At 44.5% G+C, this 16,763-nt stretch overlaps 1 protein-coding gene across 3 annotated transcripts in view; it reads left to right on the forward strand.

Moving 5' to 3' along the window:
* slc39a10 (solute carrier family 39 member 10) overlaps positions 1-16,763 on the forward strand; it is a 153,447-nt gene that overhangs the window by 70,520 nt on the left and 66,164 nt on the right. Inside the window, exons 1-2 of one of the 3 annotated variants that reach the window (XM_060937300.1) lie at positions 11,553-11,699; positions 13,863-13,946. The exons of 1 other annotated variant lie outside the window; for it this stretch is intronic. The gene's annotated coding sequence lies outside the window, so the exon portion shown is untranslated. Of the gene's footprint in view, positions 1-11,552; positions 11,700-13,862; positions 13,947-16,763 lie in introns of those variants that run through there. One more of the 3 variants, XM_060937301.1, reaches the window with a different exon arrangement.

A 16,763-nucleotide genomic window follows, 5' to 3' on the forward strand; every position in this document is an offset into this window, starting at 1 on the left:
TGCTAAACTGGGGAGATAAGACTTTCAGAAGGAAAGCTGGGTTAGGCCACAATGAAACACTGTCAAACATAGGGCCCCAACGAAGACAAACAGTACTCACTGAGAGGGCATGTAGCTCACTCACACGCCGGGCTGTTGTGATGGCAAGAAGAAAAGCCGTTTTAACAGATAGCCACTTAATGTCAGCTGCTGACAGGAGCTCATAAGGAGGCAAGCAAAGGGATTTGAGCACAGTGTTCAGATCCCATGACGGACTCCGCACAAAATGAGGAGGATTAAGACAAAATGCCCCTCTCAAAAAGGCTACCACCAGCCGGTGGGACCCAAGTGAAACACCTCCAACCTCTGAACGGTGGGCTGTTAGTGCTGCAATATACACCTTAAGTGTAGATGCAGCCCTGCCAAGCTCTAAAAGGTGCTGCAGGAAATCTAAAGTCTGTGGAACAGAGCAGCTTAGGGGGTCGATGTTGCGTTCCGCACACCAGTCACAGAACACCTTCCACTTGCCTGCATACAAGCGTCAGGTAGATTCTGCACGTGCGTTCACCACAGTGTTCCTGGTCCCTTCTGAACACTCCAGTAGTAGCCCCGGGGCCCCAAGGGCCACACCCAGAGCTTCAGGCATTCGGGACATGGGTGTTGAATCCTGCCCTCCATCTGCGTCAGCAAATCGGGCCTGCTGGGCAGCTGACAAGGGGGTCCCACTAGTAGTGACAGCAGGAGCTGGAACCATGGCCTGGATGACCAATGAGGAGCTATCAATAGCACATGGTGACTGTGATCATGCACACGGCAGAGAGTCCTCCACAACAGTGGTAGAGGGGGAAAGGCATAAAGGATGGCCCTCAGCCAGTCGTGGGCCAGAGCATCCTGGCCCGACGCTGCCGTTTCTTCTCCCAGGGAAAACCATGTCGGACAATGAGTTGCCTGACTGCTCACAAACAGGTCCACAGTTGCTCTCCCATAGTTTTTCCAGATCTGTTCCACTGTGTCTGGATGCAGTTTCCAATCCCCTTGAGACACCTTGCCGCGTGACGGAGCATCTGCCACACTGTTTAGGCGTCCAGGTAGATAAGATGCTGTTATGGAAAGGAGGTTGTCCTGAGCCCATACTAGGAGACTGTGAGCCACCTGAAGCGCAGCTACAGACCTTATGCCCCCCGATGATATAGAAAACAGTTGCCACATTGTCTCTATGTACCAATACATGTTTGCCCCGTAGCACTTCCTGAAAGTGGCGCAACGTCAGAAACACCGCCATCAACTCCAGTGTGTTGATGTGTGACGTGCGCCACGGAGCAGGCCAGGTGCCATTCACACCTTGCCGACGCCAGACTCCACCCCAACCCATGAGGGAAGCATCTGTCTGGATAACCTCCCACCGTCCCGGTGGGAGACCAAGTGGAACTCCACGAGTGAGAAAGTGTGCCTGGGACCATGGTCTTAGCGTGAGCATGCAACGGCGTGTTATTCTCACCCTCATGTGCCTGTCTCGCACTGGACACAGATGCAGTTGAAGAAGCCATCTCTGAAAAGCCCTTAGCCACAGAAGACCCAGAGGAATGACTACTGAGGCCGCTGTGAGTTTCCCCAACAGCTGAAGGAGAGAAACATAACGCTGAGTTCCCCCGACACGAAGGTGGTTCACTCCAGTGAGAATTGAACTTATCCTGTCTGGCGTGGGACTGGCCAGCATAGTGTTCAAATCCAGGGCAAGGCCGATGAAATGTGTTGCCTGGACTGGGACCAGTTTGCACTTCCTCTGGTTCACCCTGAACCCCAGAGCCGTAATGTGTCGTAGCAACCGGTGAGCATGTTCCCTGGCCTGTTCGGGCAATGCCGCACAAAGAAGCCAGTCGTCCAAGTGAGGGAGCACTCTTATGCCCTCCTTCTGAAGGGGTTCTAGTGCTACTTGGATGCATTTCAAGAACACCCTTGGCGCCAGAGAAAGTCCAAAGGGGAGAACTCTGAACTGAAAAATCTTTCCCATGAACGAAAAACGAAGGAAGCGCCTGTGGTCCGTGGCAATGGGTATGTGAAAATAGGCGTCCTCGAGATCTACGGTCACAAACCAGTCCTGGTTTGTGACCGCTTGCAGTAGATCTGTTGTTCGTAGCATTTGAAAAGGAAGCACCTTCAAGAAACGGTTTAACCTTCTTAAATCTAAAATCGGCCTGAACCCGCCGTCTTTCTTTGGAACGAGAAAATAAACTGAAAAGAACCCCCCTGGATGAACAGTGGGGTCGACCATCTCTATGGCTCCTTTTTGTAGTTACAACTGAACTTCTCTCAACAAGGCTTCTGCCTATCTTGGATTGGTTATAACTGTCTGCCTCACACCCGAATGCATTGGTGGCTGGCGGCGGAATTGCAGGCGGTACCCTTCTGAAAGGGTGGTGAGTAGCCATTGGTTGGTTGTTATTTCGCGCCAACGCGCTAGCTGGCTGCCTGTAAAAACTCCTGCCACTGGCCCTGACCTGTCAGTGGTCCTGTCTACGTTTTTCGGAAGGGATGGGGGGGCGACGACGGCGGGGAGGACCCATCTGTCGAAAAGGGCAAAAACTCACATGTGGCTGAGCGCCACCCTGCCTGGCTGAGGGAGATGAAGGAGGTGGGGGATTGGGGGCCTGCTGCTGGGGTCGATGGGGAGACCTTTGTGCAGCTCTAGGGGCCACATGCCTAAAGCATGAGGCAGAAGGGTTTGGCGGAGCTCTGAAGGTGGGTGCTATGCCCACATGACGGGAGCGAGACTCTGTAACAGATACACGTCTGTCAAGGGCCTCTTGTGCTGCTGGCCCAAAGACCTGTCCAGGTGCCAGTGGGAGGTGCCTCAGGTTGTTCCTGCATACTTCTGGCAGAGGTGATTGAGCCAGCCACACTTGTCGACGGGCTTGCAGCAAGGTGCCCAAGTTAGTGCCACACTGGTTGGCAATGACACCCATAGCCTGCAGTGCAAGTTTCAGTACCTCAGCCGCCAGTGGGTCTGCCGATGATGTGTTGAGTGTCGAGTGCAGCATAACAAGCATGTGTGCCAGTGAGTTAGACACTCTGCCAAGAAAGGCAGTAGAGTTGTAAGCATGAGAAAGTAGCTCGTCTGTGCAGCGGCACTCAGCGTAAGGGCAACGCACCTGCTCCCGAAGTGCTTCATCAGGAGACACAATGAGCGAACCGATGCTTGATTCGACTACTGGCATGCTACCCAAGCCAACAGCACTGGGGTCCTGCATCGCCGCAAGCATGCGAGACATCTGGTCTGGACGGGCAGCTTTCGTAGCAGCCTCCAGGGCAGAGGCCGCCACAGAAGTAAAGTCACGACACTGTGGAATTACCGGAGAGGCGCGCTGAACACGGCGCAGGAACATGTTCTCAGATCCGGTAGGAGGCGCCGGGGTGTCCAATTGCAAACGTGCAAGCAAAGCCTTCAGTGTGGCCTCCACCGAACCCACCACTGAGGCAGACTCCCCAGATCGCCCAGAGGTAACATCACTGCCCGAATCACGGGGCTCAACACCTGGCAGGACTTCGCTTGGTGGCTGCGCCGAGGAAGAAGGCTGACTGAAAAAGGTGTCTGAGGCAGCCACAGACATCACTTCCTCTTGGTCAGGTGGCTGAGAACATGAGCCAAGGCACTCTGCGCAGCGATCATGTGCATCCAGCACCTCCATTAGGTTGGGGCAAGTGGAACACCTCACTGAATCCATCTCAGTGTCTACTCACCCACGATTTTTTTTTTTTAAGAAAAGAAGCAAGGTGTAGCGCTGCTTGCTAGCCTGGCAACCAAGGCTAGCGAGTTCGCAAGCACAACTTTACTGCTACAGACAACGATTTACTAGCAACCAGAAAACCGATGCTCACATAAAGTTGTAAGTACATGTTAACGTTATTGGCAACCAATTCGCTAACTCACTCAACACTGACAAACCTGCCGGCAACCGAACAGTTTGCGACAAGACCGATATTTAATAGCCGTCCCTGAAAACTTGGCAGCCAAAATTCAATGACTATCGATGCATAAACAACCTCAAAATGATGTTAACCAAGTTACCTTAGTCCTCTTCAGTCATGAGCTGCACTGTAGATTGTCGCAGGTATTCCCACAGTTAACTGATAACACACACGCAATTCCAGTAGAAGAGATGCGATTCCAACGCGAGAAAAAAGAAGAGGCCAAATGACGTGGGATGTTGCCTTATATAGGCAGGCACGTCATACGTCATGAGATGACAACTGTTGTATGCGATTCTCGAAACGCGCGGATGCAAAGATCCTTCCACTAGTGCTTTCAGCACTGCCCTGGCGGTCTGGAGTGAAAGAAATAGAACTTCATTGGTTCAATTTGATTTCAGGTAAATCAATAAAACAAATTTCATCTATGGGATGACCTTGGCACATTCCTAACTTAAATAACACAGTGGTGTATTTAAATGGTGTTTTTGTTTGCTAATATTTTGAAATGTTACTGGGAATCATATTTAAGCAATCCATATTTTAAAAAAAAAACAATTAACTTCATGAGCTCCTTAACAACATTTAATTACTCTGACTCAGTAGAACAACCAAAATCAAGAAAGCTAATTACGGATTTGCAAGTGAGATGATGTTAATGATGGAAAAAACAAACCGCAAAGGCTTAGGGGTCACAGAAAATTCATAGTGCTTTATAAAAGTCTGGGAACTGCTGAGTTAACTGCTAACAAGTGAGCAAATAATAAGTATCTTGTAGACATGTAACGATATATCATGCAGTGATAAATCGCGACACAGAATTATGATGATTGGAATTGAAATAGACTGCCGAAAGTGAAAGAAAAGATACTCATGAAAAAGTATGTGTACTATCCACTGTTAATGATTTTAGCGTGGAAATTGAGCCAAGTCCATTTTTAGATAAGCATCATGATCGTGAAGAATGCTGTCGTAAGAATTGCTTAGGGATTTTACAAATCTGAAATGATTTTTTTTTTTTAAGTGACTTGGAACTTAACTGTCCATCACTTAGCACCCAAAAGATCAGACTTGTTTGGTGAAGCATTCCTAATGCTGGATCTGTGCAAATGTTCACAGCTCACTGATATATCCAGGCTTTTCTTTCTTTTTCTTTTTTTTTTTTTCCTGAAGCATGTGGTCACCTCAGTAGCTGATTAATGTAGTTCCCCTCTCCAACCACTCTCCTGTGTGTACAAGTCCCCAACCGCACCCTTATCAACCCAAAAATGCGTAGCCATGAAGGAGTCGAGCCTGCAGGTGTTCTGCATGGTGCTGTAGAAGAGCATTCAATGCTGATCATCTCTTGTCCTTCTGCACGTCTCCTTCTCCTATCCAGACATATCTTTGGATGAAAGGTATGTAGAGTCATGACTTTGTCGCTGCCTGGACACACATCACAAACCGAACTGCAAGTGTGTCGTGGCCTCATGATCCAACTTGCTAATCTTTAGAGGTGCTTTTACTCTCACTCGTTCCACTTTATTATAGATTTGTGGACTTCTGGTTGTGGAAAGGGCCTGAAATGGTCTGGTGATCATCTACTCTGAAGCAGTACTTGAAGGATATAGTCAGGGTTGTGAGAAGTACCTTTGGGAAGTAGTACTGTTTCTTAATGATGCTAGTGGTGATGCTTGTGGACATTTTGTGACACTGATCTCCTAAATTATTTACTGCTTGTGCATAAGGTCGGCTTGTTGCTTGCTTTTGAGTGATTTTCAGTACAAGCTTATATTTTGCTGTTTAAATAAGTTCCTGTGAATCTTTTGTAATGTTTTGACAGCTTGAGTTTAAAAGTCAGATACACACTGACCCTGATAATCTGCAACTGCTCCTCTATCTGGGTCAAATGTGTTTAGATTTATGGTGTGTCTGTTTATTTTTAAGGTAGGTGTGTGTGTGTGTGTGTGTGTGTGTGTGTGTGTGTGTGTGTGTGTGTGTGAGTGACTGAAGAATAAGGGATCTTTGGGCTAGGCTCTCTGCACCCCATGTGTTTCTTCTTCATCCCGTAACATTGCACAAGACAGATTGGTCTTTTTAGACAGCTGGCATTCAGGTAATGTTTCAGTTTACTGAACAGAACTACTGTATGACTGTATGTCTGTACTGTATGTGATGTGTATTTTATTAGGGATGCATCAGTAGCAAGGCATGTAATGATTCACCAACATTATTTTTTTAAATAAATTAAATGAAGAAAATTTTTTATTATTCAGAAAATGCAACATTTATTTATCATATCTATCCACTATAAAGCTAAACACTATCCACTATAAAGCTAAACACTGCTCATCTATTTGACCCAAATAGATGAGCAGCAGATTATCAGGGTCAGTCTGTATCTGACTCTGTTCTTTATCAACTGAAATATTCCCTTTGTTCAATTAAAAAATGACTTTTGTTTCATTTTTTTAAATAACCAATAATCATTATTTAGCCACATTTGGAAAGGTTGGAGTGAAGTATAATAATCTATTAACTAAAATATTCCTTTTATTGAAAATGAAAATGTTAATAACAAATTGGCCTTTTCTTAATAAAGCCCTGGTCAAACTACAGTTCACGATGAGTTTGTGAATACTTGGTGGTGAAATATTAGTAGCATCGCCACCAATCGTGCAATATACAGCAATTGTTTTCCGAGTTGTTTTTTGGTGTGTCTCTGCCTTGTGCATGCATTGAAATTTAGTGGCGACGTTTTCTTCAACAAACTAAGCAGCGAATACTCACAGATGGGTTTGGGAATATTTCCTGAAGCTCGGGGAACCTTTGTTGAGCCTCTTGAAATGTATTTGTCACAAATCCTTGTCCCCGATGCTCGCGGGAGCCTCATTAACACAGTGGCTCGGCATAGCTTAACCTTCGCCCAGACTTAAACAGTGCATTTACATTCAGGGATCCTTCGGAGCGCATTGTGCACGCGCTTGGGACCCAGTCATTATGGGAAACACCTGATGCTGATTTGAGCACAATCAGCACGTGCATAAAAGGACACTGTTTTCACAGAGACTTTGCAAGTATTTTGTCAGGTATGTGGCAGGAGACGGATCTAAGTGCAGGGAGTGTGTTTATTAACAGGTGTGATACAAAAACAAAATGCAAATGAAACAGAAAGCAGTCATAAACATGGCTAGAAACAAACATGACTGTGATAATACTTTGCAAAGCCTCTGTGTCTTTATATGCATGTGTTGATTGCACTCAAATCAGCATCAGGTGTTTCCCATCACAGACTGGGTCCCAAGTACAGCCACAGTGTGGTCTGTGAGCGAGTGTGGCCTCTCAAGCATGTGAAGGCATGACTGTCAAGTGTTCGCCTGCTGTGTGACCACAGCACAACACAAGCTCGCCTGCATATATCGCCATGCATCGTCACCAAAACTCATCGATAACTCCTCCCAAGCAGTGCAAGTTGTAGTGTGACCGTAGCTTAAACTTTTTTTGAATATTTGTTCTGCCTCCATTTGCTTTGCTTTTCTTTATCTTTCAGCAGTCTATAAAAAGATAGCTCCGATTTCTTGTTAAATCTATTTGTACTCTCAATCACACTACAGCTCTTTCACATTTTAGGTCTGGTTTTTTGTGTGTGTGTGTGTGTTTTTTCAGGGCTGCCAACTTTTCAAAATTCCTTGGAGTGAGAATTTTTTTTTTTGGGAGGGGGTCGATGGCAAAATTTTTCCGCACACCACGCAGTAAGTGGGGAATTTTGTATTCAGTTTGATATTCACTTGTCACCCTGCATTCTGGTGTTTTGTTTGTGGGTCGTCCAGCTGGAGATGGAAAATGGGGGGGGGGGGGGTTGAGATTTTGGATTTAGTAGATGTTCCTGCATTCTGGTGGATTTTTGGAGTGGCCTGCTGTGCCATACCTACATTCTTACACACCCTGACTTGCCAGGCCTTCAGCTTGTGGCCAACAAAAGCACCAAGTTTTGGCTTAAAAGCCCCCACACTAGAAAACTGCAGATGACTGCCAATGTTCCTGTAGCCCAGGGGTGTCCAAACTGATCCATAAAGGGCCATGTGGCTGCAGGTTTTCATTCCAGCCATGCAGCAGCACACCTGATTTGGCTTATTCAATCAACTGACACACCCACCCTTTAATCAAGGGTGGGTGTGGCTGCAAGTATTTGACTGTGTGAAGACAGTTCAGTTGATTGAATGAGCCAAGTCAGGTGTGCTGCTGCATGGCTGGAATGAAAACCTGCAGCCACACGGCCCTTTATGGATCAGTTTGGACACCCCTGCTGTAGCCCTATAGACCTGCTCTTCTGTCTGCCCTGTTTGTTGCTCTTCTGTCTGTTGTTCTGTCTGTCCTGTCTGCCTTTTCTGGCTTGGCTGGACTGTCAAAATAAAATATTCCACTTTTGTCCTGCCAGTGGTCTTACCCTTCGGGACATCTTACCTTTGAAAGAATTCAAATAGTCATGTTGGTTTAATAAATCTAGATGCAGTCACAACAACATGCCTTTTCCTGGAGGACAAGTTTCTTGTGTTTATTCTGAATCTTACCTGCTCTGAGTGGTAGGCAGGCCTACAGCAAAACGGTCAAGTTCTTTGATATTACAGGTGACCATGCTTTATTTACTTTAACTGAGCAATTACATACATCATAAATAATTAAAAATAAATACCCTGTAAATAAACAATAGGTATGGTGTCTAATGGCTCTTCTTGCATTTGTAATATTATCTCTTACTTGCTTTATTTTACAACATTTCCAGTATGGCTTCAAATAAAGTCATAAAGTATGATAACATACAGTAAACAAACTAAAAATGCGCCTTAATAAACGTGTGCTAAGGAGGTGCTCTCCCATGCTGCTTGTTGGGGAAGATAGAGGCTGTGGCACGGCAGTAGGCCTATAATGATTTAGCATGCCTAGTACACAGCTCTCGATATGGCATTAAATATTCTCACAACACTTATAGGCTAAAACGATTAAGAAACTTTATATAAGTTCATAATTACGCCAGTAATGCCACACATTGGCGTGCATATGTAAAAACCTGTCTGAGACACTCATCTTCAACTCAGATACCTTCTTCTCCCTCCTCTTCCTCTAAATTGATGGTAGGCAATTATCCAACTTCCGGCAAGTGCAGCATCATTAGATGTGCCACCTACCATAGGGGAGTGTGTACAGAAGGGAACACCTCTCTGCCTGTTTAGCCGTGCGTAAGGCATAATTGATCGATCGCAAGTGGTTGGCGCGACGCAATGGGTAGCCTAGATCAGATAGATAAACTAGATTTTTTTCTAGCATGAGAAATCGGAGGTATGGCGTGTGAAGACAGTCTCACGCTCATTGCGTGAGAGTTGGCAGCCCAGGTTTTTTCTTGGCATTAGAGTGGTGTTATTTCCACCTACAGTTAAATGTATTCCTGCTATTGTATGTTATTGCGCCCTTTGCTGTCTGAACAACACAATTACAGCTGGGAAAAACTAAGAGATTATGCAGCCTGATAATAATGACCTTTTTTTTATTTCATCAATTTGAATTGTCATAAATTTGTATCATGATTTATCATCACATGATATATTGTTACATGCAATTACAAAAATTGGTAGCATTTTTCAGATTGAGTCAGATGACTTATTTGGTACTTGATAATAGTACTGATGATGAACATGTTCTTCATCATTATTATTTAGCTGTTGGTGAACAACTATTAGCTGAGATTCATGTTTAAGGTTCATGTTTTATTTGGTTACTTGTATTGCAGGAAGATACTGTATGAGTTCCTCACTTTGATTCTAGTATGGAATCAACTGCTAGCTTGCGTTGTGAACACACATGTTTTGGGATTTAAAGAGCAGGCTACAGCTTTTATTAGATGCATATAATCAGAAGACATAGTCTGACTTATTTCATTAGTATTTCATACTATTGTTAATATTCTGCTTGGAAATTTATATCATTTATTTATTATTATACTGCTAGACCGCCAGTGCTAGGACTAGCTATGCTATAATTAAGCACTAAATAAACTAAACTTGATACTTTTACAGAGAAGAGTTTGCAGTCTGCTTTGATTTGATCATCTCTCATCTCATCTCATTATCTCTATCCACTTTATCCTGTTCTACAGGGTCGCAGGCAAGCTGGAGCCTATCCCAGCTGACTATGGGCGAAAGGCGGGGTACACCCTGGACAAGTCGCCAGGTCATCACAGGGCCGACACATAGACACAGACAACCATTCACACTCACCTTCACACCTACGGTCAATTAAGAGTCACCAGCTAACCTAACCTGCATGTCTTTGGACTGTGGGGGAAACCGGAGCACCCGGAGGAAACCCACGCAGACACGGGGAGAACATGCAAACAGAAAGGCCCTCGCCGGCCACGGGGCTTGAACCCGGACCTTCTTGCTGTGAGGCGACAGCGCTAACCACTACACCACCGTGCCATCCCTAATTTGATTGACATCATATTTAATCATGAAATAAGTCCAGATTGTGGTCATGTCATGCCATGACCTCTATTAATTAGTGCAACAGCAATATCACCTAGGCTTGTGTCCTATAGTATCACCCGGTATCAGATATTTGTATTGCAGCATTTGTATGAATTGGAGTATTTGAAAACAATATCAACCAATTTGCAAAACTGCTATTGATGCATCCATAAATTTGATCCTGATTTACGGAAGGTTCTGCAGAAATTTGGTCAACCAAAATGCTCACACAGCTCAATTTTGCTTAATTTCCCCAGTTGCTGCATAGCACACACTCTTCTTCCCACCATCTGCCATTGTGTTCAGAGGCATATGCTCATCGCTCCTGACCCTGAGGGCTTTCCAAAACATGTGTACCTGATGCACATTTGAAGAGCTGCTTGCTCATGTGGGATTTTATGCTTCAGTTTTATTTGTATTTTCATCTCTACAGTTTAACAGTTGTTAGACAGAACACTAAAAAGTGAAGCATGGTGTTTCTTTTGACAGGAAAGGATACGGATCATTCACATTCTCCTAGGTCATAAAGGCCAGTGTGATTTCATTAGGCAAGTCATACGTTGGGAGAAACAGGCAGCCGTCAACTTCTTATGTTTGGCATTTTGATAAAATGGTGGGAAGAGACCCCAATATGGAGAGGCTGTTTACACCAGTTCTGCTGCTTGGGTTCCTTGGTTTACTTGACATTGACAGTTATGCATTAATAATATTACATGACATTGCATTACAGGCATTTAGCAGATGCTCTTATCCAGAGCAACGTGCAACAAGTCAGGTACAAGAAGTACATTCTGCCAAATGTATAAGTGACAGAACAACGCTAAGTGTAATATTCTGTTGAAGTAATGGCAAACAACAAATAGCCAAGGAAAACAATTCAACCATACAAATGAACTGACAAAGTACAATCAAAATAGAGAAAGATAAAGCCACAACGGTTAACACTGAGTCATCATGACCAGGCTAGACAGTACACAGCCTGGGTTGGTCAAGATTGCTATGCGATTTCACAGTGGGCAGGGAAGCATGGGAGGGGTGCAGCCTGAAGAGGTGAGTCTTCAGTCTGTGCTTGAAGGTGGTCAGGGAGTTGTCAGTTCTGACCTCAGTGGGAAGGTCATTCTACCAACAGAGAGCCAGGACAGACAGCAGTCTTGAACAGTCTGGGCAGGAGTGGAGAGGAGGAGGGGCCAGACGACCAGTAGCAGCGAAGAGTAGGGATCTGGCTGGTGTGTAGGGTCAGATCAGACTCTGGAGGTATGTTGGACCTAACCCCTTGACAGCCTGGTAAGCTAGCACCAACATCTTAAAATTGATGCGAGCTGCGACAGGGCAGTGAGTAACATTGGAGGAATGACAGAGGTTGTTTACAAGGCGGGTTGCAGCTGCAGGGGTCTGATGGCAGATGTTGGAATTCCAGCAAGGAAACAATTGCAGTAGTCCAAGTTGGAGAGGGTCTAGTCAGTTTATTTGTATAGCGCTTTTAACAACAGACGTTGTCGCAAAGCAGCTTTACAGAAAATTAAAGACTTTAAACATATGTGCTAATTTTATCCCTAATAAATGTATTTATTCCTGATGAGCAAACCTGTGGTGACGGTGGCAAGAAAAAGTAGTTAGACCAGGTGGTGAGGAAGGGGCGGATCCTTCGGATATTGTAAAGTAGAAATATGCATGTCCGGGTCACTGCAGCAATGTGTGCTAAAGAACACCATCTGTCTGTCATCGAGCACCACCCCTAGGTTCTTTGCACTGGGTGAAGATGACATATCAGATCTTTTAATGTGTAATATACAGGATGTCTGAAATATACTTTATTATGATTACATGTATGATATACTTTATTATTTACAACACATGCTGTTCTTGTTCACCCTTATGCTCTATGCTGTACTTTTCTCACCTGCTGTATTAGGGTTTTGCGTATTTTGCTCCACATATTCGGACCGATATATTTGCTCAATGTATTCCCAGTAGTTTCTGACCTTGCAGACGCCCTATAGATCCTTCAGTAAGCTTAGACATGTGCTTATTAATATAAATTTTGCATTTGTAAGTGGATCTAATACAGACCATGCAGTTAGAGAATAGTTTCATCATGTATTTTGTGTTGTGGCACCTTGAGTGCCATAATAAACCTTTTTAATCTAATTGTGCCAGATTGGTAAATTCCTGCTTTCTAACATTACCATTAAGCCCAAATTCCAGTTCAACTCAAATTGGCTACAAAATGGCTTCCTGTTTGTGGGCTGAACAAACAACACAATCTGTATACAAGATACACTTAAAGAAAGCAAACCACAAACTCTCAGCATTTTGACATGTCTGTGAGCTAATACCAATCAATGTCGCCTTGATATCAACATCTTGCTTTCATTAGAAAAGTTATTATTGTTATGATGGATCAGAAGCTTCACTGAAATTCAGTTAGATCTTATGCTTTCCTTTGCGATGCTTAATCAAAGTTTGTTTGAATTAACCACCCATTTAGTCTGATTCATAGACTCACGGCTCAGTAGGTGATTAATATATATGTTTATATTTTTCAGGCATGCGCGCATGTGTGTGTGTGTGTGTGTGTGTGTAAGAGGGAGACATTGCTAATTAAACAAATGAAGCAGGGTGTGATTACTGGGATAATCCAGTCAGCTGATCGATACAGCTTTACTGTAAACCCTGTCAGTCTGCGTTACATGGTGAGCACTGAACCAGCAATGGACTTGCGTTTGAGAAAGACAGAAGAGGTGAGGAGAGCACATGAGGGTCATATGAATTCAGCTGACGTAAAGACTTTGGGAAGTGTGTGTGTATGTTTTCCTCTCAGTAACAGAATCCTTACAAAAAATGCCCCATTTAGGAAAGTTATTTTGTTGTCCTAGCGATGCTCACAATGAGAAGATCTGTTCAGCAGCTAAGAAATTATCTGCTTAAGGATACTGCTGACCTTTTAATCTGTAAAAGTGTTATCATGCACTTTTTCCATTCTGTGCAGAATGTTTTAGAATAAAGTTCCCCCAGAGTTCAGCTTGGCTATGTTGAGCCTCCTGACCCCTCCTGCCCTTCACCAGATGAAACGATATATTTTGAAGTACGTCACTCCTGTGCGTTTGTTGTGCGAGTGCTCATGAGGAACTTATTTTTGTGTTTGTCTTAGCTCCATGCTGTTCAGCTTCTCTACAACCCATGATCGTAGAACATGTACATCTGACAGTATGATGCCATTTCAAGAAAGCAACTAATCCTTCCTTGCACTTTTCATTCATTAGTAGTTCAGTGTGGAAGACTGCATGCACCTGTAGGGTTTTCAAGATTAGACTTTATAAGGCCAGGCTTGATGAAGTGTTAGTGAATAGATGAAATAACAGGGTGAAATGATTTGATAATAGACCTAATATTGGAATCTGGTTTTGCTTGTTTCAGTTTCAGAGTGGAATAAAGAGCTGGGGATTTTTAGATCAGTCTTTGGATCAGGACCGGGACAAAGTGGTGGGCCGTAGTTTTAAGGTATGTACTGGTATTTATCAAGATATTTTGAGAAAAATCAGTTTTACGTCTAGATCTGGCAGAATTACATGATAATGTTTAAGTTCTGTTAATGAAAATTCACTGCAGTGCTTTCAGCTGCTGACAAACCCTCAGCTTGGCATGGGAGGCTATTGTTAAAAGTTATATTTTATCCATGGAGAGTGAGTGTGTGTGTATGTATGCATGAGTTTCTAATACTGAGGTGACCTGATCATAGGCTTAATATAAGCAAATATGAATATGCTATTCAGAATGCAACCCTGTACAGGATAAGCAGCTACATATAATGGATGGATGGATGGATGGATGTTGAAGACTGGAAAAAAATAGTGTAGAAAAAAATATATTATTGATTCTAAACAGAGGCGGCACGGTGGTGTAGTGGTTAGCGCTGTCGCCTCACAGCAAGAAGGTCCTGGGTTCGAGCCCCGGGGTCGGCGAGGGCCTTTCTGTGCAGAGTTTGCATGTTCTCCCCGTGTCCGCGTGGGTTTCCTCCGGGTGCTCCGGTTTCCCCCACAGTCCAAAGACATGCAGGTTAGGTTAACTGGTGACTCTAAATTGACCGTAGGTGTGAATGTGAGTGTGAATGGTTGTCTGTGTCTATGTGTCAGCCCTGTGATGACCTGGCGACTTGTCCAGGGTGTACCCCGCCTTTCGCCCGTAGTCAGCTGGGATAGGCTCCAGCTTGCCTGCGACCCTGTAGAAGGATAAAGCGGCTAGAGATAATGAGATGAGGTGAGATTCTAAACAGATAAAAACATAAGCAGGAGGCATACTTGTGGTTTTTTTTTTCCCCTATCATTTTTCCCACACAAGTGTTAGGTTTTGAGCAAGTAGTTAGATCTGACGTTCATGTGACAAAGGCATGTTACATTTATTAACCTGAACGATGCGTTTACAAAAGTCATTCATTTATCCTTACTATCTGCCTGCTCAAGGGCAGTTGTACTTTAAATCAGGCTACTAGTTAGTGTATATTTTGTGGGAATGGATTTGCTAGACAAATAAATTAGAAGGGCACTAGGAGAGTGCAGACCTCCGTCTCACAATGTTGGCAAAAGTGAAACTAAATTCATAGATCCACCCCATAATTTGGATCCACTCCAAAATTTAATGGTTTCTTCTCGGGACAACACTACACCCTTCCACCAAGTTTCATGGAAATTGCGTTGTTAGGTTTTGCGCAATCATGCTTACAGACAAAGGCACCGAAAACATAACCTCCTTGGCAGAGGTAATAACAGCACTGTCTAAACTTGTGCTCCACATGAACTAAACAAAAGCATGATTTGTTGTGACATAATGAGGACAATGTTCAATGGATGTACTATGCATATTAGAGGTGTAACTTTTGCTGTCTCCTGTTTACAAAATGGCAGATGAAGAATAGAGATGGACAGACGAACATCTTGAAAGAAACATCAGAGCGATAGCAATATGAATCACTTCTGGTCAGAACTTTCAGAATAAAGTCAGAGCAAAAACAGGATTCAGAGATTAAAGTGGCAGGCTTTGTATCTAGGCAATAACTAATCATGTGATCACATGAGTTCATCTAAATCTTAGGAGAATTGTGATTAAGATTGTGGCTCATCATATGATCTTTTGGTCTGGTTGCCCACCCCTAGAGTAAACCTTCAGATTTAGGCCACACCCACTTCGGGTTTAAACCTAAATACACGTACGGCTATATGAGGACTAAACAGTGTAATTGTTACACACCTAATGTACATGTTTGAGCTCCTCTAAACACGTTGCTCCTTGAGCTCTTAAGATCCCTGTTGATTTCTGATTTACTCAAAGCTTTGAGAGATACTCTAATATGCAGCATGGTTACATGGTTATGGATATCAGAATGATGATTGTACATGCTGAACATGTGACTTTTCTACAACACCTCTGAGCACTACTGAAATTTTCTCAGCCCCAGTCATGTTGCTCTTGCAGGAAATTCTGGTCTGATCTGAATTGTCTCATTTTATTTATATATATATATATATATATATATATATATATCTCGTCTCGTTTCGTCTTCTTCCGCTTTATCCGGGACCGGGTCGCGGAGGCAGCAGTCTAAGCAGGGAAGCCCAAACTTCCCTTTCCCCAGACACCTCGGCCAGCTCCTCGGGAAGAACACCGAGGCGTTCCCAGGCCAGCCGAGAGACATAGTCCCTCCAGCGTGTCCTGGGTCTTCCCCGGGGCCTCCTCCCGGGGGGACATGCCTGGAACACCTCCCCAGGGAGGCATCCAGGAGGCATCCGAAAAAGATGCCCAAGCCACCTCAGCTGATTCCTCTCGATGTGGAGCAGCAGCAGCTCTACTCCGAGCTCCTCCCGAGTGACTGTGCTTCTCACCCTATCTCTAAGGGAGCGCCCAGCCACCCTGCGAAGGAAACTCATTTCGGCCGCTTGTATCCGCGATCTTGTCCTTTCGGTCATTACCCAAAGCTCATGACCATAGGTGAGAGTCGGAATGTAGATCGACCGGTAAATTGAGAGCTTCGCCTTTTGGCTCAGCTCCTTCTTCACCACGACGGACTGGTAAAGCGACCGCATTACTGCGGAGGCTGCACCGATCCGCCTGTCGATCTCACGCTCCATCCTTCCCTCACTCGTGAACAAGATCCCGAGATACTTAAACTCCTCCACTTGAGGCAGAACTTCTCCACCAACCTGGAGAGGGCAAGCCACCCTTTTCCGGTCGAGAACCATGGCCTCGGACTTGGAGGTGCTGATTCTCATCCCAGCCGCTTCACACTCGACTGCAAACCACCCCAGTGCATGCTGAAGGTCCTGG

The sequence above is a fragment of the Neoarius graeffei genome, chromosome 13, assembly GCF_027579695.1.
Source record: "Neoarius graeffei isolate fNeoGra1 chromosome 13, fNeoGra1.pri, whole genome shotgun sequence".
Lineage (NCBI taxonomy): Eukaryota > Metazoa > Chordata > Actinopteri > Siluriformes > Ariidae > Neoarius > Neoarius graeffei.